Raw genomic sequence first — 25,282 nt, forward strand, 5'->3', positions numbered from 1 at the left:
GAAAGTTCAGAAATCTTTTCAGTTACAGAACCATTAAAATGATAAACATTTGGGATCCCAAAGTACACTTCTACTCTAACTGTCCTTTCAGACCTGCATTGACTGCACTATAATAGCTGCCAACATTTGGTAAGGATTAGCCTTTCATTTAGACAAAAGCAAGCATTCCTTAGCTAAATCAGCACTTTTTGCCATCAGACTCATAAAACCTTTTCACAACACAGATTTTCAAGAGAATCCTTTAGGGTTTTAGGATGCTGCTCCTTTTACTAAGTAACAAAATACACCCCAGGGTGTCTCATTGACCGCACTCAGCTGTCCTTTGACCTCCACAATTGTTTAGCCCTAACTTCAGGGCCACAGAATCTGCCTTCCCCCCCCTCAGAAAGGTTAATGTTGCTTCCTCCTAGCACCTGGCGAAGCAAAATCCTAGAGGTTCTCCCCTCTTCCAGACTTCTACCATGTTCCAGATGTTGCCAAGCAAAATGCTCCTGCAGGCAGGTTTTGGGAACCCGCGAGCACCACTCAGAACCTGGGCTGTGGCCATGACCCCCTTGCACTGCTCAGTGCTGCCCTTGCCCCAGGGATACAACAGGTCATAAAGCAGGAATAGATCTTCAGCCTTCTGGGTACGTTGGCTATTTAAATGCAACAAGAAACTATGCGAGCCCAATATTGTATACTGAGACGAGCCTTCCCCCTTTAAGAAGTCAGAAAAAAAAAAAAAGACGTGTGAGAATCTCAGTTGGAAGCACAAATCTATCCCAATCATTACAAAGATCTGCATTCTTCTTCCCATTTGTTTTAAACCCTTTGAGAGGACAAACAAACAAACAATCATCCACCCTCCAAGTGCATAAAACATATTTAGCTAGTTGTTTAGGTATTTACAATGCTCAAAGAAAAACAGAAGAAAATTGTTACAGCTTCAAAAGAACTATCATTAAATAATGAAGTTGACTTCACTGTGGATATATAAGAAAAAAACGGAAGCACAAATCAGCCCTCTTTGGTGAAGGCTGTTTAATTATATGAACTGGATTTCAAGATTTTTGAAGAACTATAGACATTGTACATGCCCAAAGCAAAATAAAATTGTTATTTATAGTCCACACTGTTCCTAAAATGCAGTCAATGGAAATGAAAGCACAGGTGCTGAACACAAACATACAATGTACTGTCTATTAGGAAAGGCAAGTGCAGTACCTTCTCAGATTCCTTTTAACCTATTTGAAATGCAGTCATGATTAAAGGATGCAGTTAAGAGTTTGTGAAGACTTGCTGTGAAGTTGTTTAAAACTCCTGAACACCTGAAAAATAAGAAAGGAGAGAAAAAATTAGAATGACTCATGCCAGCGTATAGTTTGTAACAAGCCACCAAAACCTGCCTATCTAAACCTGGTCTAGGGCAAAAACTGAACTGGTGTGGGGAAAGGAGGGCTGCCCACTTTAAAAAGCATCTTTTTGTTTATACGAATACTTGGTTGAAGCTGCATGGCTGCTTCTCTGCATTCTACCAGAAGTACAAGTTTGTCACAGAATCTGCACATTTTTGGCACTGAAGTTGCTATATGAAATATTAGGAACTTAGCACATCAATATGAGAAAATTAACTGTCACGGGAACATAAAAAATAGATAATGTAGGAGTAATTATTTTACTATTGGTTTAAAAAGAAACAAATGAAGTGGGTGAGCGGTTATCTACACTAAACTGGAGATCAGTGTTCAAAATGAAATCAGAATTAGCTGGTTGCTCTCCTATCTGACATCCCATAAAGGTATTTAAGTTAAAACATTTCTAATAGAAATTGCAATTTTTATAAAAGAGAATACACCTGAAATACCCCAAAGAATGGCAACAATGGTGTAGCAAGCAGCAGGCAGAAGAGTAACTCCTAAAACACCGATGGCTGTACAGAACAGTAATTAAGATCAGGAAAAGCTTTAAATTAAGTTATCATTGACTAGACTTTGACAAGACTTTCTTAGGCACACAGGCTGGTTTGGTTTGGTTTCTCAATAGAAATGGACAATATTTTTCCAAAAGATTTAAAGGAATTTTCCCTGTTGCTCACAAATGGAATTTTAGGCTTAAAGCTGGGAACCACAGCCTTGGGCCTGCTGTCAAACCAGAACGAACGCGACTCTTTCAGCTTTATGCCTAGAATTCACAGCCCAGGTTTTAAAATTAAAAGCAATATAGCTTTAAGCTTCCTCCTCCTCCTCCCATTTTTAAAAATCAGCCTATTTAAAAGAGCAGCTATAACCCTCACTCAGGAAGGGTTTTGGGTAGGATTGTTGTGTTCTGAGGAAAGACACTAAACGACCCTATCGCCAGGGACCACTGATGCTGTCCTGCGCTGTGCGTCCCCGCCATGCTGACAGCGAATCCATCACAGATGGCCAACAAGGTTAACGCACGCAGCTCCCGACCAAACTGTAGAGCTCTGCAGAGACTTCAATGATTGCAGAATGTCAGTAATCCAATTCCAACAGCTCCTGGCTCTGAAATTGCTATTTTTCGGACACGTGCTGAACATTTCACCTGCTAGTAATGACATTTTTGTATTTTCGTCTAATTACACTCAAAGCTAAGACCTTTGGCCCTAGGCCACAGACCTCTATTCAGGCTGCACACATTCTCTTAAACGCCCTGATCCTTTGTTGTCACTCTCAGTCTTTCATCTATTATTTACATCCATTGAGAAGAGAGATACTCTACCATTTGTGAAGCTTTAAAGCTTCTAATCATCTTAATTTCTTTGCCTTTCAACCAGTGCTTCTCCTTATGGACCAATGCCAATAGTGTGACAAAATAATTTTTCAAGCCAAGATCCGCCTGGACCCTTCCCAAACCTTGACACACACTGGGCTGTTTTGTCCTTAGCCCCTGCTTTTGCAAACACAGACCTTTGCTCAGCTCGGGGAGGAGGGTGTATGGATTTGCTTGTCAGGGGCTTGGGGGTAGTTTTCCTGGGGTGTGGCGTTTTTACATCACTTTCTTTCCGTTAAAATGTCTAACTCAATTAGTCCAGCTAAATCAGAGACACCGTAGCGAATCTTCCCTCCTTTAAAAACATTAAGTACCTTCTGAAGTACAAATAACCACGAATTTTAAGTTTACCGGTTTTTTTCCAAAAGCTAAACTGCCGATACGCTGTTTTGGTTTTATACTGTTACGTGGCCACTCAGTACTGACAGATTCTCACACAAATATTTTAGGCACACAAAATATCACTAACCCTTTTTCTGATTATTGGCAGTGTTAATTTGTCCTAACCTTACAACACAATGTGACAAAAACCCAATGTCTTCAATCTGATGTTCACATCATCTCCTTCAGATCATCTCCTTCTGATCCTCCCTTATTTGCAAATGAAGTAGGAAACAAATCAGTGGCATTTTTGTAGAGACGCAGAAGATCTCTTCAGAATTCAGCCGCCACCAATCTTCATTTCCAAGACCTGTGGGATCTGCTAACACGTGATCCATCTTGACTCTTTCTTCCACTACCGCCTGGCTTACTTTTGATTTCTAACAGTGCCTCCTTGTTGTCTGTCCCCTCTGAAGACCCCCAACCCCCTTGTCTTTTCTTATTTTCACCATTTGCTTCAACTAGCAGTTCACTTGAGGCTCATCCATCTTACAATGCCTAAAGTGACAGATGCTCTTAGGAATGACCATACTGCTGAGGGAACAAAAGATAACATCACCTCTAGGAACTCAGGGAAAAATACAACTTCAACCCTAAGACAGGGTTATCCTGATGGACACAGCACCATAAACCTCTCTCAAGTGAAAAAAAAAAAAAGAAAAAAAAAAAGGAAAAAAAAAAGAAAAAAAAAGAAAAAAAAAGAAAAAAAAAAGGAAAAAAAAGAAAAAAAAAAGAAAAAAGAAAAAAAAAGAAAAAAAAAAAAAAAAAGAAAAAAAAAAAAAAGAAAAAAAAAAAAAGAAAAAAAAGAAAAAAAAGAAAAAAAAAAAAGAAAAAAAAAGAAAAAAAAAGAAAAAAAAAGAAAAAACAAAAAAAAGAAAAAAAACAAAAAAAAAAAAAAGAAAAACAATTGCGGAGAAAAGGAATCTGACACAATTAGAGGCCAAAAAGAGTATTCTTTCTGTTGTAGCTGTAGTTAGTGGTGTTGATGGCCTTTTTCTTTTCTTTTCTTTTTTTTCCTAACACCCATGGAAGAATTTTGTAGAATTTACCTGTGATAAAACCAAGAGGCGCAGAGAGAGTAGAGAAATTTCACACAAAAACTGTCTCAGGATCCCTACAGACTTGAATGGAGGAAGAAGGCACTTTGGAACAGTTTCAGCAGCATGTCACACAAGTCCTTCGCCAAAACACAAACATTACCTTGTTAAAATCTACACATCCTACAGACCAGCTGTTGCTCAGTTAAATTCTACAGGAATTCAGAATCATCGTGCAAGCCTGTGCCCTTGACAAATGCATACTGTAACCAAAGTAAGATTACTTTAATGTCACGGCTGCTTGATAAATCCGTAATTTGCAAGTAACAGCCCCCCTGTGTTTTGACATTTGAGCACACATCATTTAGAAAAAAAATTAAATTAGAATGATAGATTTTCCAGCCAACACCCACGTATCCATCTACAGAACCAAGTCTGTTTCTAAACAAAGATCTGCACTCTATGCCTAATAAGACTGAAGCAAAAACTGCTGACTTGAACTATACCCAAAATTCTCTATGCAGTCAGTGGAATGGGACTTGTTGAAGAGAGAGGAGTCCTGGGAGGTGCTAGAAATCTCTTAACAAAGGAAAGGTCATATTAGCATCTCCCAGTGATATACTCGCAAAAGTAATGCCACAAATGCTGGGAATCCCTTCTCCACAGTGAGATGCAAAGAATTCCCTTCTCTCTCAGCAAAGCTTTAAACAGCATCTCGTGTTCAGTTTTCAAACACTACAGGAAATAACCATCATTAGAGTACGTGAGATTGACAGCATGTGAGATTAATGGACATAAAAACCAGAGTTGTAAAACAAAGACCAAGATAGGGAGCCTATTAACCAAACATCATCTATTCAGTATAAAGTCAGGGAAAAATCACAATATACACTTCTTTAGCCTTAGTTATTAATTGTATTTAGCCATATCTATTAATTTGTGATAAGTTATGATTTTAGGTCCCTGTCCTCATCTGGAATCTTTCTATTGTGCTCTCATAGCATGGCCAACATCAAAGCACCTGACTGTAAATACAGAAGCATCTCTCGTATGAGGAAAGGCTGAGAGAGCTGGGTCTGTTTAGCCTGGAGAAGAGAAGACTGAGAGGGGATCTCATCAACACTTTTAAATATCTAAAGGGTGGATGTCTAGAGCAAGGGGCCAGACTCTTCTCAATGGTGCCCAGTGACAGGACAATGGGCACAAACTGGAACACAGGAAGTTCTATCTCAATATGAGGAAAAACTTCTTCACTGTGAGGGTGACTGAGCACTGGCACAGGCTGCCCAGAGAGGTTGTGGAGTCGTCTTCTCTGGAGATACTCAAAACCCACCTGGATGCCATCCTGTGCAACCTGCTCTAGGTGATCCTGCTTTAGCAAGGGGGTTGGACTAGATGATCTCTAGAGGTCCCTTCCAACCCCTACCATTCTGTGTGATTCTGGGAAGTAAGGTATAAATACACCATTTTTTAATATAGGTAATTTTCCCATAGTATGCCATGCAGTACCATTTTGGACATCCAATATATGGAAATTAAAGTAACAACCAGTCAAGTTTGGTCCTTCCTAAAGAGGATCCCAACTCTGGACCCCAAGCCACCTTTAGAGTTCCTCTCCCATTTTGAGCCACCGAGTGATCTGACACTGAAATCTTTGATAAAATCCCATTCAATTCGGGAAAACACTTACATGTAGGAAACTCTACAGAAGATAATTTTTGGTACATGATTGAAAGAGTTGTATGCAAGACTCTGCTTTACGCCTCACATCCCAGCCTGCTCAGTGCACATCACTCTGGAACCCCAGTCCTCGGCCAGCGGCAGGGCTCAAGGAATACCACAACTACCAGGAAGAAAAGCAATGAGAAATCCAAGTTTGGGAGATTTATAGGCACATGCTGCTGTGGTATCTGAATCCAGTTTTCACCACCAACTTTATTGTACCTTGAGTGTCACCATGTCCGGGATAACTTTCTGAAGCTCCTTCCAACCCAATCAAATCAAAGAAGCAGTCTGCAGTTAACATCCTCACAGGAAACATCTTGAAGATATATAACGCTTTCATCTGAAATACTTGAAGATATTGGCATCAGATATAGACCAAAAAGTAGTAAACTGTATCCTGCCTTGTAAAATCTATGCTCTGCACTCCAATGGGCATCTTATCATACAGACAGTCCTTACATGTTGTATCTCCAAATATTTATCACACCAGAGAGAAGTGTTTATAGTTAATATGCAATCCATCTTCTGCATGCTGCTGCTTTTAAACAAGACAGAGTGTGAGGTAAAAGGTCAAAACTACTAGAAAGAGCCCTGAATAAAAACTCTGACATTACAACCATTTTGCTAGAAGAGACAAGCTGTAAAATAGGTTCTTGGAGTCAAACTCCCTATGCAATGGGACAGGCCAAGGGTACTGATCCAACCAGCGGTGAATAATAATACAACTGTTGGTGTTAATGTATTTAGTAACAACCAGACTGCTTTGAAAATCTCTCATTTAATGAAAGCCACATTTTGTAATTGAAACTGAACATTTTTACATGCACATATGTAAATTCAGTTCTCATTCAATGCAATCGTAACATGGAATGACTGAAATACTGATATTAAACTTACAGGTAACTTCTGTCATTACCATTAAGTTATTGACACTGAAACATGACCTTGAAATGACAGCTCCATTAATGCAAGTCTTACCGGGGAAGGTTTCAAAAAGCCCCGATTAAATTAACTACTTTTAAACACAATAGGATCAATATGTATGCAGAGAATGTACACCCCCATGGCAAGTTCTGCTTGCTTGATTGATCAAAAACAAAAAAATCCTGTGGCCTTCCAGATCTCAGCTGGTGCCAGAAATCCACATAGAAAAAAAAAAAATCCATCTAAATGAAACTCTGAAAAGGTTTACCCTTCACCAGTCTATTTGCACTTCAAAAACTCCTTAAGTCCTTCAGCTAAACCCCAGGGTTGAACCATTTCAAAAATGAGAGGGGGATGGCCATGATTTATCTTCCTTCTGGGCTCTGGACAGAGCTGTAAAATCTGCCTGCTGCTGTGCGTGTGTGTTACAGGCTCATTTTCAGGGACCTTGGATAATCACCATTTTAGAAATAACTGTCCGATTCCTCATCTATCTCCTTCGATCAAATGCAAATACCATTTACAAAGCAAAATTTTGATTTCTGCTCACTGGCATCCAAGCTGACAAAGCTGAATCAGCAAAATGGCCAAGCAGCTGAAATCACCATTTTAAAGAAAATTATAGCAGATCTTATTCATACGTCTAAGTATCAGCTGTTGCCTTAGTGAATTTGTGCTGAGGGAACATTTAAGAATATAATTTAAGCCTATCCCTTATATTTACTAGTATCAAACACATTTTTAGCAATAAGCCCAGAATAATTTTCCATTTGTAGATAATCAATGTGTTAGGTTGCACAGGATGCATTTTTCAGTCCTCTGTACTTCAAGATACATTACCAAGAGAAGGAAAATGGAGATTTCATGGGTCACAAACTTCTGGGTCACAAGGACCTTCAGTGCGGCTGTCAGCCTAGTAAAACTCAATTGATATACTTTTGCTTTATATGTCCACTATTAAAAACCCTGCACCTGAATTTCTACATGACTTTTCCTGAAGTAGAAACACCAACTCAACAACTTTACTGACATTCCTTGAACAGAAATTAATGCTCTGATATTCACTTAACGCATTAAAAATATAAACACACACATATATAAATGAAACATACACCTCCTCCAAACATCACAGATAAATCCTAGGCATCAACATCGCAGAATGGCACAAAGCGAGGGCATTGAACATGCCTATGTACTTCAGTTTTTCTAAAGGCTCCTTCTACTCTTAAGACCCAACCCTATAAGCCACATATCAGAGACACAGCTCTTATCAGTCTAAATTCTTCAGACTTGGATAAACAGATAGACTTGCTCTCAAGGTAAATAACAATAAGAATAGATTCAGTATTATCTATTTTTGCATGGAAAGGGCCCATTTATTTCCAAAGTCCTTTTCAGATTTTGCTTTTATCACAGATTTGGTATCTTCCATTCTAAAACAACAGAAATGGATGAAAAATATTTTATGAAAAGATAAAAATATGCAGATCCTGCCACTGTAGGTCGAGTCTTAATTAGACTAGTGGGAAGCTTTAAAAACATTGACATTGTGCTTGTTTTTGTGCAAGCCAAATACTGACCCTAACAAAACTGCAGGGCTAATCTGAAAAAACCCTCTAATCACTCTATTAGTCCCCACTCAAATTCACAAGGATACTTAAGTAAGAGGTTGTGGATATAAGGAGGAATGGCATCTTACTCAGCATCTGACATTCTACTCAACTTAACTCCTCAGAGCCTGAAACTGTACTTTAGAAAAAGAGTACAAGATGTTTTGAGCATATATTGTCTTTTGAGCACACTCTTCACATATATATACACACATATAGAAATAAATAAAATCTCCAGTATAACTACAGATCTGTGTGCTTTTACAGTCTAATAGAATATGTACTTGACTATGTCCTTCACTGGCTCAAAATTATGAGACTGGGCTGAGGATGTTTCTAAACCTGCATCTACTTGTGGTGCGCTTGCAAAATTTTATGATTCCAGCTGCAGCGTCATTAGCAAAACACTTCAACTTCCCTACATATGCCAACATTTGCTATTTTAATAGAAAGACTTTTTTGCAAAGGTGGAGGTTTGTCTCTCCTTACTACATTCAGTAGTACCAGGAACAATTTCTGCATATTATTTATTGTAATAAAGAAGTTTTGAGAAATTGTGTAGCCATCTATTGTTCTGTATTTATTTAGAAATCCTGAGAAAACCCCAAATGCACATTCTGATCAATGGGGTTTGGTACTTCTATTTAAAGCAAAATGAACATCACCACAGACAGGTAAAGTGACTTTAGGAACTGAAGTCCCAGCAGAGGGGAGAAAAATTCCATAAAACAGCAGACAGATTTGGGTCTGTTTAAAAAAAAAAAAAAAAAGTTAAAAAAAGCTGGAAAAACAAAACACAAACAAGAAATACGCTGTGGATTCATTAGCAACCAGGGTGGCAGGCCCTCCTCTAATTCCCTTATAAAAGCCCGTGACTACCTGCAGAGCCTGGGAGTGCAAATCACATTAGTGGAGCCACCAGATGACCAAAGAAAGCACTGGAGGCCTGGTGAAACCAGTAAACAAAAGGCAGCATTCCAGCTGAATGCCGCTGCTAGAGTCAGCATTGTAAGATGCTTGGATCTGATAACCCAAAAAGCAGATTAGCTGCAGGCAACAAAAGAGTAAAATGAGAAACAAAGGGGTCATTTTGACACATGAAGAAATCATTTCCATTAAGCCATCTTGAGTTTACTGTGTAGTTATAAAAACTGCTCCTACTTGAAGTGACATTTGAAGCAACGAAGCTGTGACAGTGCAGCGACTTGGACAAGCTCCTGAAATAACGCATCCCTGAACACAATATAATTTAAAGAGGCACACTGGCCTCTTCACTACTGAATCTCTGTGACATTTTAAATGCCTAATAATGATTTTTAAATCTGTTGTACAGATTTCAGTTAGAAGACTTAACACATATTGCTAGGCTTGACAAACAGAAGATTCATTAGTTTTATCTGTATTTAAAAGTCTCCTGCAGAGAACACACATACTGCAAATATTCTCATGTAATTACACAAGAAGGTTGCCTTCTCTTCCCGGTCCCCCATCTCCTCCCATGCGTGTCTTGCTCACTCTCAACACAGGAAAGAGTCATCTTATATTCCTTACCAAAAGCTTAACAAAGGATTTTTATCCTGAAACAAGTCTAGGCGTACTTTAATCACGAGGTCCAAACTAGAAAATTGAGACACAGAAGTCCATAAGAATAGGTAGACACTAAAGAGATAGAAGTCAAAACTTTCCAGGCTAAAATCGGAAAATTTCCCACAATTTTGTCTAATACAATAAAGAATTCTATATACTGAAAGCCAAAATAGGTCTTTTTCTTTCTTCACAAGACAGCAAATTGCCCTGCTATGAAATATCCATGAGCTATAAGAAATCTCTGAGGCACGCTGTGGCACACAGAGAACATTTCAGCTTGCTAGCTGTGCTCTGTGCATCTCCCCATTGCTAGCGCAAAATACAGAAACCTGACAGAGAACGTGGAATCAGGACTTCCTTTAAAACAACAACATTTCTTACCTGTTTTTTTGCACAGGTATAGTAACTAAACCTGTTAGCTTCACTAAGGATGGGATTTCACAAGCATATGCATCCACAGCTGATTCTTCTCAGCAACAAGTGCAGAGAAAATACACCCAGAAAAACAGATCAGCAGAGTCTAAGAGGGACAGTATAAAAGGACAATCTACAGCTGTGTCCAGATATAAATATATGATATGCATTGACATGGAAATCCTGCTATCAAGACTCAATAAAAGGTTTGCCATAAAATGTTCTGCAAACACCTTCTGCTACCTGGTGACTTTGCCAAAATACAAAGGTATTAAACATATCTGAAAGGAGAAAGACATAATGCAGACATCTAGTTATACAATATAGACATCCTCCGAGGACATCTGTACTAACATACTGACATCAGGACAAACCCAAGAGTAAAAGCAGTCCAATGGTATAGAGTAGATATTGTGCATGTGTGGTTTTCTCCTGGTTCCAAACCGTTCTGCTCTGGAGTATCACCATGGTACCCACACTGCTCCTAGTATTTTTGCTGCATACATGATCTGGGAGACAAAGAAGGTGGATGGACAGATGATAGAAAGAGTAGAAGCCCCTTTTCTATTACTGTTCTTTTAAAGACATCTTCTTATCCAAAACAGCACTCAGGCATATACATGCCTTCATAAATTCACAGAAGGAAAAATGCAGTGAAAGGTGTAAGGAACATAGTCGAGAAGGTAGCAGATTTTAAAAATAAAAATTATTTGCGGCCATAATGTGCACACATAGGTGCTATGTAAATCTACATCGAGGGGAAGTACAAGTTGCTGTTGTACATCAGGTTCATCTTGAATCCTTATACTGAGGAGAAGGAAAAATAAATTGAAGTTCAGAGATTCAGCCTATAAATTGAAGTTCAGAGATTCAGCCTACCACCATTCAGAGAAACACTTCAGTGTGTGTATTTATAGCCATCAGCCAGTCTGAATATGACGATGCATGCAGCTAGTAATCACATAAAATGATCCACTTCAATGTAGTTGGCCTTTATACTGCAGAGAGAAAACAACATGATCTTTGGTAGTCATGGACAGTAGATTGCCATTAGTAATTTTTCACAGTATCTTTCTAATAAAAATGTTAGAACACTGTAAACAAGAGGGCAAGCTGATCAGAATATTAAAAAAAAATCTTGAAATATTTAATCCAAGCAGATGCCATATTTCAGTTACAAAGGGCTTTTCTAAGCAAGGCTATTTCAAGTTGTGCTGCCCTGGGTTCCCTCATCACCAAGATATTCCAGCAAAACAGAAACCCTGTCAGGACTTGCTGCTTAACTGCTGTTGCTTGTGCAGAAAGACACAGTGGGGCCAGACCTTCCTAAAAATGCTAATCTTAAAAGCCTTTATCTCTGAGGAATTCTAGTTATTTTTACATAGGGGCAAGCACCTGACTCACAAGTCTTCCCTCAGCTGGGATTGCCATGGACCCAGTTCTGGGCAGCCGACTGAACACCTGGGAGGTAGAGGAAATTGGTTTCTTGTTCCTAAAGTCACTCAGCAGAGCTGGCAGAAGGTCCCTGGAATGAAGACCCCCACATACACTGGAAAATTGATGGGCTCCTTATGGACCTGATAGGAAAATCACAAACAGATCAGGGCATCTTCACTACTCATCCTGGTTTACATCCTCTACGACTGCAGTTTGGGTCTACATCCTTTCTCGCATTAAAAATGTTTTTGTTGAAAAGCCCTCCAAAAAAAGACTTCCGCAATGCCTACGGAGCTCCCTGAAGTGATATACTTGAGCAAAATTTTGGGCCACAAATACTAGACATTAGAATAGTTATCCCAGTAGAGTAGAAACCATTCATACAGAAATTATGCCCGATCCAGACACTGCTTGGCATGCTAAAAGTCCAGGAGCATTTATGAAAGTGGATACTGAAGCATTTACTTTTAGGTTGGTGGAGAAACCAAGCTGCTCTTTGAACAATTAAAGAGAAATCTAGTGTAGACAAAGTGCCAGGTGAAAGACAGAGGACTGGGGAAGAATACTACTCAGGTTTCACAAGGGTAAGACAGTCGCTAAATGCTTTTGCTCAGTTCTTCCACATCTCCAGTGCTCTGGTATGGAGAGAAAGAAAAAAAAAACGGTCAAGGAAAGAAAAGGCCTTTCAAAAACAAGAATTTCATATGAAAAATAAATAGGAAGAGAACACCTTCTCTCACACACACTGAAATAGAGAGGAGATCTCATGAAGACTCAGGAATAAGGAGAAGATCATTCTACTCAAAGTACAGGAAGGGGGCAACAGATGGAAATGCTGATAAGGCCCTCGCTCTGCTTGTGATTACAATCCTGAGAGCGTCTGGTAAAGGTGGGCTAAGGAGGATAATGGCATTTTCTTCTCCCGACAGCATAACCAACTTACACTGAGCTCCTCAAGACAGAGCTGACCTTCCTATAAACAGATACAGACCTCTGTTCTTGGCAGGGCTTCTTTAGAAACTACCGCAAAATGCAAAAACTGAAAAACCCATACAGAGAGATCCTGGAAAAGAAAAGGCATTCATATTCCCAGCTGTTAATTACAACATAACAATCAGGAGTGTATACAAAGACATATATTAAAATAATCTAATCCTCTCTACAGATCTATTAAGTCTGACTTGCTCTGAAATGGAAGTCCCCCATCTGCCCCCCTCTTCTTTCCAGGGAAGAGTCTCCATTGCTGCTGAATGTATTGGTTTTCAAGGCCATACCTATACACTGATCTATAAAGAAAACAACACCCTTTGAGGGAGTAGGAACCTTTCCGCTGAATTCAAAAGGAAGACAATTTTTTTTTCCCCACTTAAGTCTATTGTTATTGTACAGGCAGTTTCAGAAGACGGGTTGTGTAAAAGCTAAATAGGCAGAAAAAATACTGGCTTCACTGCCTGTCACCCTTGAAATCCCTAACGTGACAATAAACAGTACTTCCCCACCATATGCTACATGCTTCTGGTGCCTTCCAGAAAGCCTTTTTATCTGATGCCGGGAACAGACTGCAGATCTGAATGCAGAGGACTGAAAGTACTGCACAGATGAGAGATGGAATTGGGGAAAATGAATGGTTGAGTATAGAAAGAAACAGGAAATCAATTCTCAAAGATGCTATCTTCGCTTCGGTGCTTGTGTTCCACCTCCTCCTCCCACGCTTGCTCTCTGTCCCTCGCCAGCTTCCTACTGTACCAGCTCTTTTCCCAGCTACCTGCTAGTGAAAGAAGGAAACTTTAACAAGATCATCTTTCCTCTGCTGGTGCAGTATGTCTCTGTCTTAAGAGTACTGACTGGTTTACCCTGGCCTATTTTTGGCTGTCATCTAACAACACAGCAATCCTTTCCTCCAGCCTTTTCTGCTTCCCCAAGCATCAATCCAGATCCCATCTAATGACAGGGCTTGAGATCTCATGGCAACTCCAAGAAATCAACAGAAAGACGAAAATTACAGTGTATGAAGACTAAACATCCTTTTTTTTTTCTTTCTTTTTTTTTTTTAAAGCAGGGGCCAGGAGGATAACAATTCCAGATAAGATTTAAATAAACATACGTGGGAGGTAGCAGGAAAGACAGTTGGTTCCTCATGCTTAGACACACACAGGTAATGACCTCTGTCTCTTGCTCTCCCAAAGCTAACAATGCTGGTTATTGCACTCCGCCAGTGTGATCTGGAAAGGATCCAGCACACTACTGATTACATTTCATCCACAGTTAGTTTAACCTTTGAAACATGACAGTCAGCGGCAGGGAACAGGCCAGCACGTAAGGTCAGCTCAACCTTGTTGGTCCCAGCATTCTCCCAGTGTTTGCACAGGAAACAACCCGGTGATCAGGGATTCCTCCCCCATAAATACAAAAGACCCAACAGGGACAGCGCCAAAATGCTGATTTTATAGCAAGGTGCCATTCACAGTCATTAATCTGCCAAAACAGAAAAAATAGTGGTAGTCCTTTTTCAAAAAACTTAAGAAACAGTATTGCACGGAAACAGTCTCATTTAGGAAGGCAGAGATGTGACTGATCTCCTGTCAGGTATCAGGGAAATGTTGCACATTACTCCTTCTCTAAGAACATAGAAAGAAAAAAAATTAAAGAGAAAATAAGCACACTCTGAAGTCACAGTGAAACAAACTGGGTCAGCAAGTGTAGCAAGAACACTTTGTGCTAAAAGCAAAGCTAAAAAAAAAAATTCCTGTTTAGTTGCCCATTTTTCTGAAGTTCACTTCCTTTCCAGAACAGCCTCTATTGAACCTCACATTTTATCTGTTGTACACCCAATTTTAAAATGAAAAAACCCAGCATCTTCAATTACCCTGTATTTCTATGGAAAAGTCAAGACTTAGCAAGATCAGACATTTTATCTCTTTCTAAATATTATTTTAAGTTTCAACAAAAACATTAGTCACAGGAAACCATATGCAAAAGGAGAGCAACAAATATATCCCTGGCTTCAAAAAGCTTCTAGTTAGTTATTTAGGAGTTACTACATTTTCCTTCTGGATAGATTGAGAGCATTTTGAAGTTATTAAAATGGAAAAAAAAAAATCAATTTTCCTTAGGAACTACTGCCCTCTAACATAATAGCAGCAATGAGATTTTTTTTTTTAGTGATGCTTAACTATCCCTTGGAGCATGTGCACTTGGATTTTTCATTATTTGGGTAAGTGTTTGTGTGGATGGCCCAGGGAGCACAGGCTTTTCAAGAGCTAGTAAGAGGTGAAAAAAAGGTCACTTTAGCAGAATTCATTTTCTCTTAAATTCTCAGAGAAATGGTGCTAAAAACTGGCAACAACAAACCTTTCATCTTTGCCTCTCGCTATTAGCATTTCCTAATGTTCCTTCAGTTATAATACAACAATATCTTTGGTACACTTTTTTCTTCCTCCTCTTAACATGGACTTTGAGTGCTGGCAACAGTCCTGTTGAGAGCAGGAGCTGGACTAGCCCTCCAGATGCCCCTTCTGACCACCACAAGCAATTTGCTCACCCACCATCACAGCTGAACCAACCATCTGCTGCTGCTCCAGAGGGAAGGCCTCCCCTCACTTCGGCTCACGCCGCTGCAAATCCCCAACGTTCGGCACAAGCTGGAAACCTTGCCTCTAGATTTTCCTGGAGGCGAACCCAGGGTCCTTCAAAGCAGGCTGAAAATGATATAGGCTTGCACAAAGGAACAACTGTGCATCAAGGTTTACTGTGCTGAAGTGACATCAATTCTTGTATTTAGAGTGGAAAGAGGATGCTGCTTTAAAAACTCACAAGCAGGCAAACAAACAAAACGAAGCCTTGGGAAAAATCCAGTGTCTTCTCACTCTGAACTTGCTCACTCCTCACTCTTCACACCTCTACATCCCCCTGAGGCTCTAAAATGGTCAAACACCTGTACCAAAGCATACACTTGAAGCTCAATATACTTTTTTTAATGCTTTGTATTACCTTGGAGCTGGCAGTCTATATACTAGGAAAGATGCTACCCTGACCTACAGCTTGGTTCCCTTCCAAAGCATCCACATGAGACAACATGGTGCACAAGGGCGTACAGTCACCCCCCATACCCAGAGGAGCGGGCACTGGAATACACCGGATAACAGAAAAATCCAACTCCGGAGGGTGAGACCAGAGAGTAGAGACCTTTAAGTAGCTCTGCCTGAGAGCAGCAAGGCCAGGCCTGAGCCAGGTGTAAAAAAGACCACCCAGAGCAGAGCCACTGGATGCCTCTCGCTCAGAGAAGGCTCACGCACCCCGGCTCAGAAGCTGACTAGGCTGGCTCCACAGCTGGCTAGGCTGGCTCCATGCAATCACACTCCCACCCCTGGAGCCAACACGCCTCAGCAGATGTGAAAGCACCACAGAAGCGAGACGGAGCAAGTGAGCTGGGACCCAGCAGGGCTCACTGGCACTAGCCTGGCCCTAGATCAAGGTCGGATGTGTCTGCCCCATTAGGCACTGTGGGCTGAATGGGTCCCTGGGCTGACATCTCAATAACAAGGAGAGACAAGGGGCAGATAATGGAGAGAAAAAACCCTCAGGGATTTCAGGGCCTTGAAAGAGAAGATAAAGAGCTTAGGTCCAATGCTATAAAGACAAGAAAACTCCAGCAGAGGAATGCAAAGAAGAAAGGTAACACAATCAAGGTGACAGTCTCAGAAAACAGTTTTCACACAGACCAGGCACAGGCTATGTTTGTCCAGGCCTGCAAACACGGTCTTGCCGTAGCAAAGATGAGAGATGAAAGCCTGGACAGTGATTTTTTTCTCCCTCCGAATGAAAGCTCAAAACCAGCAGGTCAGACGTGATGTGGGAAAGACCCACAAGACACAGCCCTGGCCCGGGCGGGCTGATGCAGGGATGGGTTCTGGTGACAGAGGTGGCCCAGGCACAGCAACAGAGACGGGACGTGAGAGGGAGGACTGGGAGCTAAACATCCTGGAGGAAATGTCAGGGAGACAGGCCAAGATTTCAGCTCCAGCCCAGGGAGACTGATGATTCACTTTATGGCCTGCAAGCATTTCCCACCAAAGTTCACACAGGAAGATAATGTCCCCTTCGAATGAATTTATGCAGACAGTCGTTCATTTGTCAGAGGATAAAAAGATGCACTTTCATTTTAAAATGAAAACACTCGAGGTCCTCAGCAGACAAAACCAAACAAAAGCAGGTATCTGTATGTGAGCAGTTTCTGCTCACGCCTGTTGTCTGATTTCAGTAGGAGTTTACACCACCAGTTACACAAGCCCATTGGTCCGGAAAGGCAGGTGATTACATCCCATTAAATCCCATACAAAGTCCATACTTCTCAAAAGATGCAAGTAAAAACCCCATGGATGCTTCTGCAACGTAACTTCTGAATTGAAAACACACAGAGAGCAGTACCAAGTGTGGTCCAAAATGGACAACTGCTAAAATAATATGAACCTGGGTGCTTCAAGAAAAAAAGCATTTGTGAGGCAAGCAACATTTTTTCTCTTGATTTAGATTAAAACCTATCTTTACTGATGCTAAGCCTTAATAAGACTTTAAAAAACCCAGCTGCTTCAGAAAGTTATTCCTTGTCCAGTCCACTATCTAGTTTCCTGTGCCTTTCTCACATGAACTTGCAATCCTTGATAAAGTTTACACATGTGAAAATAAAGCTTTAAGCTGAAAATCAGTATTACCTCTATGCCAAAACACTCTATCATGTCAGGCATTTGATACAGTAGACAAATCACAGCAGTAGAAGGATGCAAAAGAAAACATTTCTTTTCACTACCACTGAAATCAGGCACTGAAACTTGTTCATTGATTTTCTTTCATTAAAAAATAACTGATTGTAAAAGAAGTGTTGCTTGGTAGGATCAAAGCCTATCCTACAGGAAATGCACACACAAAGCATTTGGAAATGAGGGTTAATTTGGCATGCAATTTAACAGCATTAGCTTTTATCAGCAGCATTTCAAGGTCAGGCACATCCATGTTTAAAATGTTTGGTTTTGTTACAATTTCAACTATAGAGTATTAGAGTTCAACACATCTTAAAGTGATATTAATTTGAAGGAAGGCTGCACAGAAGCACAAAACAACAACAACAAAAAAATACACCACTGGTCATAGTTTAGCATTGCAAACATTAAAACCAGAAAAACTGTTCCAAAGAAGCCAAACTAAAAAAGTGGTGTGGCTCTTTAACTCTCCAATTCCCTTTTACTAACTCAAGACTTCAATCTTTCAAGAAAAAAACCAAAGTTATATCAAATCAACAGATTACAAAAAATGCTCTCCATCTGAGCATGGGACTAAGTCACAGATCAGGCCAAATGGAAGGAGTCCTTTTACTGACATAGTTTGTGCAAGATTTGAAGAGACTCACTTGATATATTAAGTAACATAGTCAGAATGGCCTCATATTTTAAGTAGTGTTTTTCTTCAAGTCTCCAATTATTTAAAAAAAAAACAAACCCCACACTTCTTCTTTTTTACCTAAACCTATTCTGTTCAGAATTCAAGTCAGTACATTTTACTTATTCCCTAAAAGATTTATTGAAAATGTAAGATCATTCATTTATTATACTTTTCATTTTATTCAAATCATACGAAGACAATGGAGAAAACAAAATATTAAGCAGAGTTGCTCAGCTCCAATTAAAAAAAAAATTTCCACAAACACTTAATGGAGATTTTCCTTTTTACTGATTTATAAACTTCAAAACTTAATGAATAGTTACATTTTCATGTTCATGATTATGCTATGGAAAGGTTTTCCGCATCTCTCTTCATTGAAAGCTTGATCTTTCTACATCCTAACTACCCACAATGCTGACAGACTTTAACACTGGTTGGCACCCAATGTTTCATGGGATCAAGTCCATACTGCACTTGAAATAAAGACTTTGATTAATCAATTACTGGCAGAACCTCACAGTATCATGAATGTACACCTAAGAGCTTTACAAACTCTTATGGGACAGTAATGTTAGGCTACTGAAATCTCTTAAGCCTCTTTCTTTGCAATTCTCTGCCACAGTTCAGAAGAATGCCATCCCATTACACCAAAACCAGGGGGGAAAACAGTTGCTCTCGCCTCTCACATGAGGATAATTAATCTTCTGACACCTTGACAAAGCAGTTTGTTGATAGTCAAAGAAAGGATTTTTCTGATTTCCTCTCAAGACAGGAGATGGTCTTTATCCATCATCCCTTTTTCCTGATCTCTTCTTCCAGAGTCCCCACATCAGCAGAACTGTCTATCAGAGCAGACAGCAGGAGGGAAAGGTCTGACTGATTGATAGGGCACCAGTGCTCAACAGTGCTATTTAAGTGTAGGAACCTATTGTTAGAAACTTACTTTACAGCAGTTAAACAAATATAATGGCAACCAATTCAACCATTGTGCCACTAGAGTCAGCTCCAGCTAATAAGTAAAGTTAGCTAATTACGCTGATCTGATTTAAAATCCAGACAAATTGTAGAAACAGAGTCAGCACTACTGCATGCTGAAAGAGTAGAAATTTTAAAGGAAAAAGTTTTGCACATACTATGCTTTCTGAATTGAATTATTCCATTTTCACTCTCTGGTGAGCAGGATCATACACTCAGGTCTCCTTTCTTTCTCTCCCAATCATCAGCCTGCTTGGTATTCCTAATTAATAGAAATAAAATCATTTTTCTTATAATACAATTCAAATTTTCTCCTCTTCCCCTACCTCCCCCAAGTTGTAACATATTTACTTGTAAAGATTGCGAGGAATTTCAGTTTTTAAGGGGAAAACATTACAAAATGCCTTCTAAAAAGAAGATACTATCCACTACAAACCAACCCAAACTCCACCCTAGTAATATTATCTTTGAGGATACTGATTTGGTGTAACCCGGCATAGATGTCCTGATGTAAAGAAGAAGATTTTGCACGCTTCTCAAAACCAGGCATTTAACATGCAAAATGCTGTTTTCTTATATATAAATACATGTTTTTATTATATACACATTATATCTCTTTATACGTATCTTGTAGTTCTCCATTCACCTCCCTCACCCTCTCAAAAAAAGGTAAGAAAAAGATCTGGGCATAATTATATGTCCAATTAATTCTTTTCTGCACTCACAGAGAGAGGGAAAATTGTATTAATCACTCCTTTTAAAGCCCTAATTCTTTGATAACTGCTGGTCATGAAGGAAACCAGTCCAGGACAGAGAGGAGCAGGGCATGGCACTCTGGGGACTGCTCCCAGCTAGGGCAAGTCTGACTCCATTTTTGGTGACCTATTTCAAATATAAATCAGGCCACAATCTGTACAGACTTCTGTCTCACCGATGTAATGACTGAAGCAAGAGTGTACAAGAGTCTGTGTGTTCTCTCACTGAGGTTTCCAAGTAAAGCAGCTTCATCCAAGTCACAGGAGCTCAATTAACCCCTTGGTTTAGCTACACCGCTCTGACCTTGACTGTTTTGTTCAGGCCTTACCCCTCCATAAAAATAACTGTCCATACTATCTGGCCCAGACCCGTTGTCTAAGCAGTCTTCTTTCATTCAGTTACAGCAGAAAATCTAGCAGTAGTTATGATGTATGAACCCAATTCAGTAAAATTAGCTGTTCGAGAAGTGAACACAGTGTTCTTTCCATAAATTGCATGAAATTTCAAGGAATACCAACCAGGTTGGAGGAGTCAGTAAGTTAAATATTGTTTCTGTCAGAGCAAGAGTAAAAAACTGCATGTCCTTTCCGCAAAGAAGCCTGTAGGGCACAACCTGGGGAAAGACCTCCCTGTCTCTTTACTGGCATTTTATGCTTGCAGATGTTAAGGCAGCAATAGGAACGGCCACCTGCAGTTTCCCACTTTCCTCATGCAGTTTCCCAAGCCGGCCACGGGGACAGGCTGGAGGAACCAACAGGGGAACATGCCAACAGCAGGAATGGGGCAGAGATGGGGAACGCTGGCAGGGGTGAATGGACTATCCGAGTGCAAAGACCTGCGGCTGAAAGCAGAGAGGCTGCCATTTGGGAGGCAAAAGGGGCATCGGTGGAAGAAGTGAGGGGGTCTCTGCTGCATGTTGCTAAAGAGGAATGGAGACTTTCTAAGCTGGGAGGGACTACGTCAGGTTGATGGGACACAGGACAGCAAGGCTGGGCAATGTGAGTCTGGAGGAAACATGAGCATGAATAAGGGCTCTGGAACACAAGGATATGGGGAACAGAAGGAATATGGGGACTTCAGGGAGCAAAATTTGAGGTGATTTTCTAATCCCAATATCAAACATCCCTAATGCAGATCTTAGTTTAAGGGATGTGAAAATAAATGCAAGACTGCTTCCTTCTTTCTTCCCCTCTCCCCCAGTACAGAGTAGCAAAAAAGCTGCCTTCCTTCATACCCAAGCCACCTCATTTGCTGTCAGAAATAATAGCACTTTATTTCTGGATTGCAGTCCCACACTGTTGGCATGACATTTTCTTGAGACTGGAAATGCTGAGTCAAAACTATGGAGGAAAAAAAAAAAAAGTAGCCCAATAGCTGGTAAGCTGTAACCCTGCAAATACTCAGGCCAGCCAAAGGTGAGTTCCCCAGAGTAGAGGAGATCACAGAGCTTTCTGTCCATAAAAGCACTCTACTCCTTAGCTGAGCACTCTCTGCTGTCAAGTCAGTGGCAAGAATTTATCAAGTATTTACTGCCACAATATAGAGTATTACTGGACCACAGGAACTGGACAAGTGCATTAAAGATCACTGGAGGACTGCAAAGAATTATTTTCAATAAGCCTTCAACTATGCAAGAATCACTAGCACTGTTTATCTGACAGGTCTGTATTCCCCTTCCTATTTGCGAAGACCAAAAGCAAGCTAGAGGTCTGTCAGTCAGAGGTGAAGTTCAACAACAAATATGACAATTTCACTATCCCACTGCTGAATTTTGCATTACATGCCCAAAAGGAAAGGAAAGTAGTTCCCCACCAGGAGTAGAATGGGAGAGCATTGGGACCTGCAACAGCTCCTGTGAAGATAAGATGTGCCTTTGAAACCGTTTCTTTTGTTAACACAGCACACAGCTGACCTACAGCCCAAACTATGCTGTATCTTCCCAGCACGTGCAGAGCAAAGATATCTGGAGGCAGCTTGAGAACCAGAAAGAGCCCACCCGCAGCTGCGGGCAGCTCCGCAGGCAGCGCATTCTGGACTGGATAGCTCACATGGAGCTTCTTGCTATCTTGGGTATGTGTCTTTCAAAGTCTCACCTTTCTCTAAACACTCAAGCTTGGGTACCTTTGCACTGCACTGCAAAAGAGACATTTTAAGAAATACCACGTTCGTGCTTTTTCTGTTTGATGGTAGGATGGATCAGGATTAAATTCCTTACAGTAAACTGCTACTTTAAAAGAAGGCAATATATTTGTTACTGATGGTCTCCCCTTGTATATATTAAACAGAAGATTGTTAGTATATGCACATTCATTTAGAGCAAATTCATGGAGCACAGAACTGTGGACTTTTTTTGCTGGCAATAGTTGTCACAACAGTGAGTACAAAACATTTTCGTCTCCGTGCCAAGTACCCCTTGGGCACTTATTCATCAGCTAGCAGAGTTTGGGTGCAAGATGTTCTTCACTAGAAATGAGGAATCTCTTTGGAAAGATGAGGCTTATTTGGCTTGTAAACAAATGCCATGATACTTGATATGAGAATAATTTCAGGGCCATGCTAGGGCTGTATGTAGAATAGTTAATCTCTGGGACTGATAAAAAAATATTGCACAGTGAGTAGTATATTATTTGCTAATCTGATCCTTCTGCTAGAAAATAGGTAAGATGGCTAATACCAGTGACCCCAGTCTACATCGGCTCAGCAGCAGTCAGACCTCCTCAGTACAAGCTCATCCAAGGTACAGCACAATCATTTTTAATCACCAGAAGCATTTAGGTATGGCATGAGGTGTGCCTATACCCTATGACAGAGCATTGCATGAATGATAGCTGCTACCATCTGGAGATGGCTACAAGGCACAGCCCAGCAAAACAGCAGTAACGTACTGTGGCAGTGCCCCACTACCACTTAGAGCAGCCAAAGTCATGAGGTCCAGCAGAATGCCACCTCAACAGCTGTACAACTGTCCGCAGAGACAGCCTGGTCAGGCCCAGCCAGAGTATCTCCATACAACACAGTGAGGTATATTCTTCATATATTAAAGCATGCAAGAGGAGACCAAAGGGCAGCTGGGCAATTAAGTAATTCCAGTGAAGAAAAAACCTTATAGACAGAAAATTTGCTTCCCTCTTTACTAGCAATCTCCACTAGTACTTTCTGGCTTGCTTAAGGTTCTAAGTAAGTCATCATTTACAGCACCACGACAAGTTTTAACCAGATGAAGTGCTTCTTCCCCTCCTTATGTCTGAGTTATAGCTTCACCAGGAGCTATAGGTGGCCCTTAATGCAGCGGTACATCAGTCTCTGGAAGAGCATTAGAGAAAGCTGGCTCCAGCAGAGAAGCTCCAGCCCAAAGTTGCATGACTACTTAGAGTGCTGAAAAAGAGTATTTTGATCGATATCTTCTCTATGCTGACCCTCTGACAGGTGTTTCACCAGTCAGTGGTTTATAGGACACTATAAATTGTTTCCCTTCTTAGTGCAAAGGAAGTAACTTTCCATCACTACACTGATGAACGAGAAGCAGTTATGAACATTATCCAAACAAAGAATTTTACAGAGTGTATGACTGCAGTTCTGATGCACAGAAATATGTCATGTCTCCAAGCGCTAAACATGCAAATACTTGTTAGTTTGCTTTTTTGGAAACAGCATTTATTTCTGTCCTGGAGGTGAGTGACAGCAATGAAAAAGTTTCATGACAGGTTGTGCAACTTGTTTTTCTTTGCCAACTCATTACATGCCTGATGTTTTGACTTTCCACAAAAAAGTCAGGAAACTAGAAGTTACTAAATGATGAACAACTAACACTTGCTTCAGATAGAGCAGAAAACCATAAAGAAAGAAAACGCAAGGCATAAGATAGATAAAAACCCAGGACATGTAACAGTTTTATTCAATATTTAACAGTACTAGGTAGTGAGGAACAAACTAGAGCGTAGCACTCTGTACCCGCAGTTCCTTTGACTTGTTGGCTACAGACACAGCTGCACCTTCTGGCAATGCAGAACTTGGCACCTGCAAAAGGAACCCCACTCTTCTCGGTGGTACACAGCTAGGGTGGATTAAATGAAATTTGCCTTTTTGGAACTCAAAGCAATGAGCAATTCTCATTCACAACAGAAACAGCTGTTCAAACGTTCAGCTTCAATGGAAAAAAAACCTCAAAACAATGCTTTTTAGACTACAATAACATAAGACTTTCAACCATGACCAGTAATAAAGTATAATGGTATTTAGAGATAACATTGCCTTGTTAAATCACCCATTTAATTCATCTCCCCACCAAAAAAAAAAAAGCAAAAACCCAACCAAAAAAACCTCACTAATAAAATTACTGATGATGAAAACATGATTCCTCTCAATTACAAGAACCTCTCTCATCTATCCTCTAAAAGACAAACAGAAAAACAATACAAAATGTTTCTTAAAGTTCTCTACAAACTACTGATTTAAGATTATTAGTATAAATTATTTGAATAAAGAAAAGGGTCCATCATATCCAAAGCTCCCATAAGAACTTTTCCGCTACTCTTAGTCACACATAATTTTCATAATTCTGGTAGATTTTTTTCAGTGAGGTCTACAGTTCCGTAAAGCTCTGTCGAATGTTACTGCAAAGGTAATGGAAGAATGGGGTAGCATCACTAAAGTACTTCATGAACCTACATCAGATCTTTTGTAATCAGTTCTTACATTCACATATTAACAATGTGAGGCAGATAATAAAGAGGTGAAGATATAAGTGAAATAGGTTTGAACACTTATGTAGCAATTATAACTTTATTAAAATTCTGTCAAATATTATTGCAGTAACACTTGTTTTGAAATTTCCTGACTGACAGATCTTCCAGCAACACGCACTATTCAAACCCAGCATTTTTCTGGCCTTAAAAACGTGCCCAGAGCTCTGTGACTATCAGGATTTAGATGTTCTTCTCTAGCTGCACCAGAATGTCAGGATCTCTAGACCTGAGATTTTCAGTGCAAGCCATGTCACCAGCAAGAGCCACAGCCAAGACTGCTTCTACCATTGTCAGAGATGAGACTGGTTTAGAAGAGCAAAGACTGGGAACATTTCATCCCAAAGTACTATTAAATTCAGATTCAGGCCAGTCACTTAGAAACTTGGCATCAACAGCTGTTTGATGTACAATAAGAACATAAATTCTAAGAGCTGGATTTAGAAAAAAAAAAGGTTCTGTGTATTTTTGTCTTATTACTTCA

The 25,282-nt window shown here is 40.1% G+C and overlaps 1 protein-coding gene across 8 annotated transcripts in view; it reads right to left on the reverse strand.

Annotated features, from left to right (window-relative positions):
- GREB1L (GREB1 like retinoic acid receptor coactivator) overlaps positions 1-25,282 on the reverse strand; it is a 143,110-nt gene that overhangs the window by 77,534 nt on the left and 40,294 nt on the right. For 5 of the 8 annotated variants that reach the window (XM_054815849.1, XM_054815856.1, XM_054815853.1 and 2 more), the window contains exon 2: positions 1,207-1,310. The gene's annotated coding sequence lies outside the window, so the exon portion shown is untranslated. Of the gene's footprint in view, positions 1-1,206; positions 1,311-3,282; positions 3,302-19,458; positions 19,563-25,282 lie in introns of those variants that run through there. The other 3 variants (XM_054815850.1, XM_054815855.1, XM_054815851.1) reach the window with 2 other exon arrangements.

The sequence above is a fragment of the Grus americana genome, chromosome 2 (genome assembly GCF_028858705.1).
Source record: "Grus americana isolate bGruAme1 chromosome 2, bGruAme1.mat, whole genome shotgun sequence".
Classification (NCBI taxonomy): Eukaryota; Metazoa; Chordata; class Aves; order Gruiformes; family Gruidae; genus Grus; species Grus americana.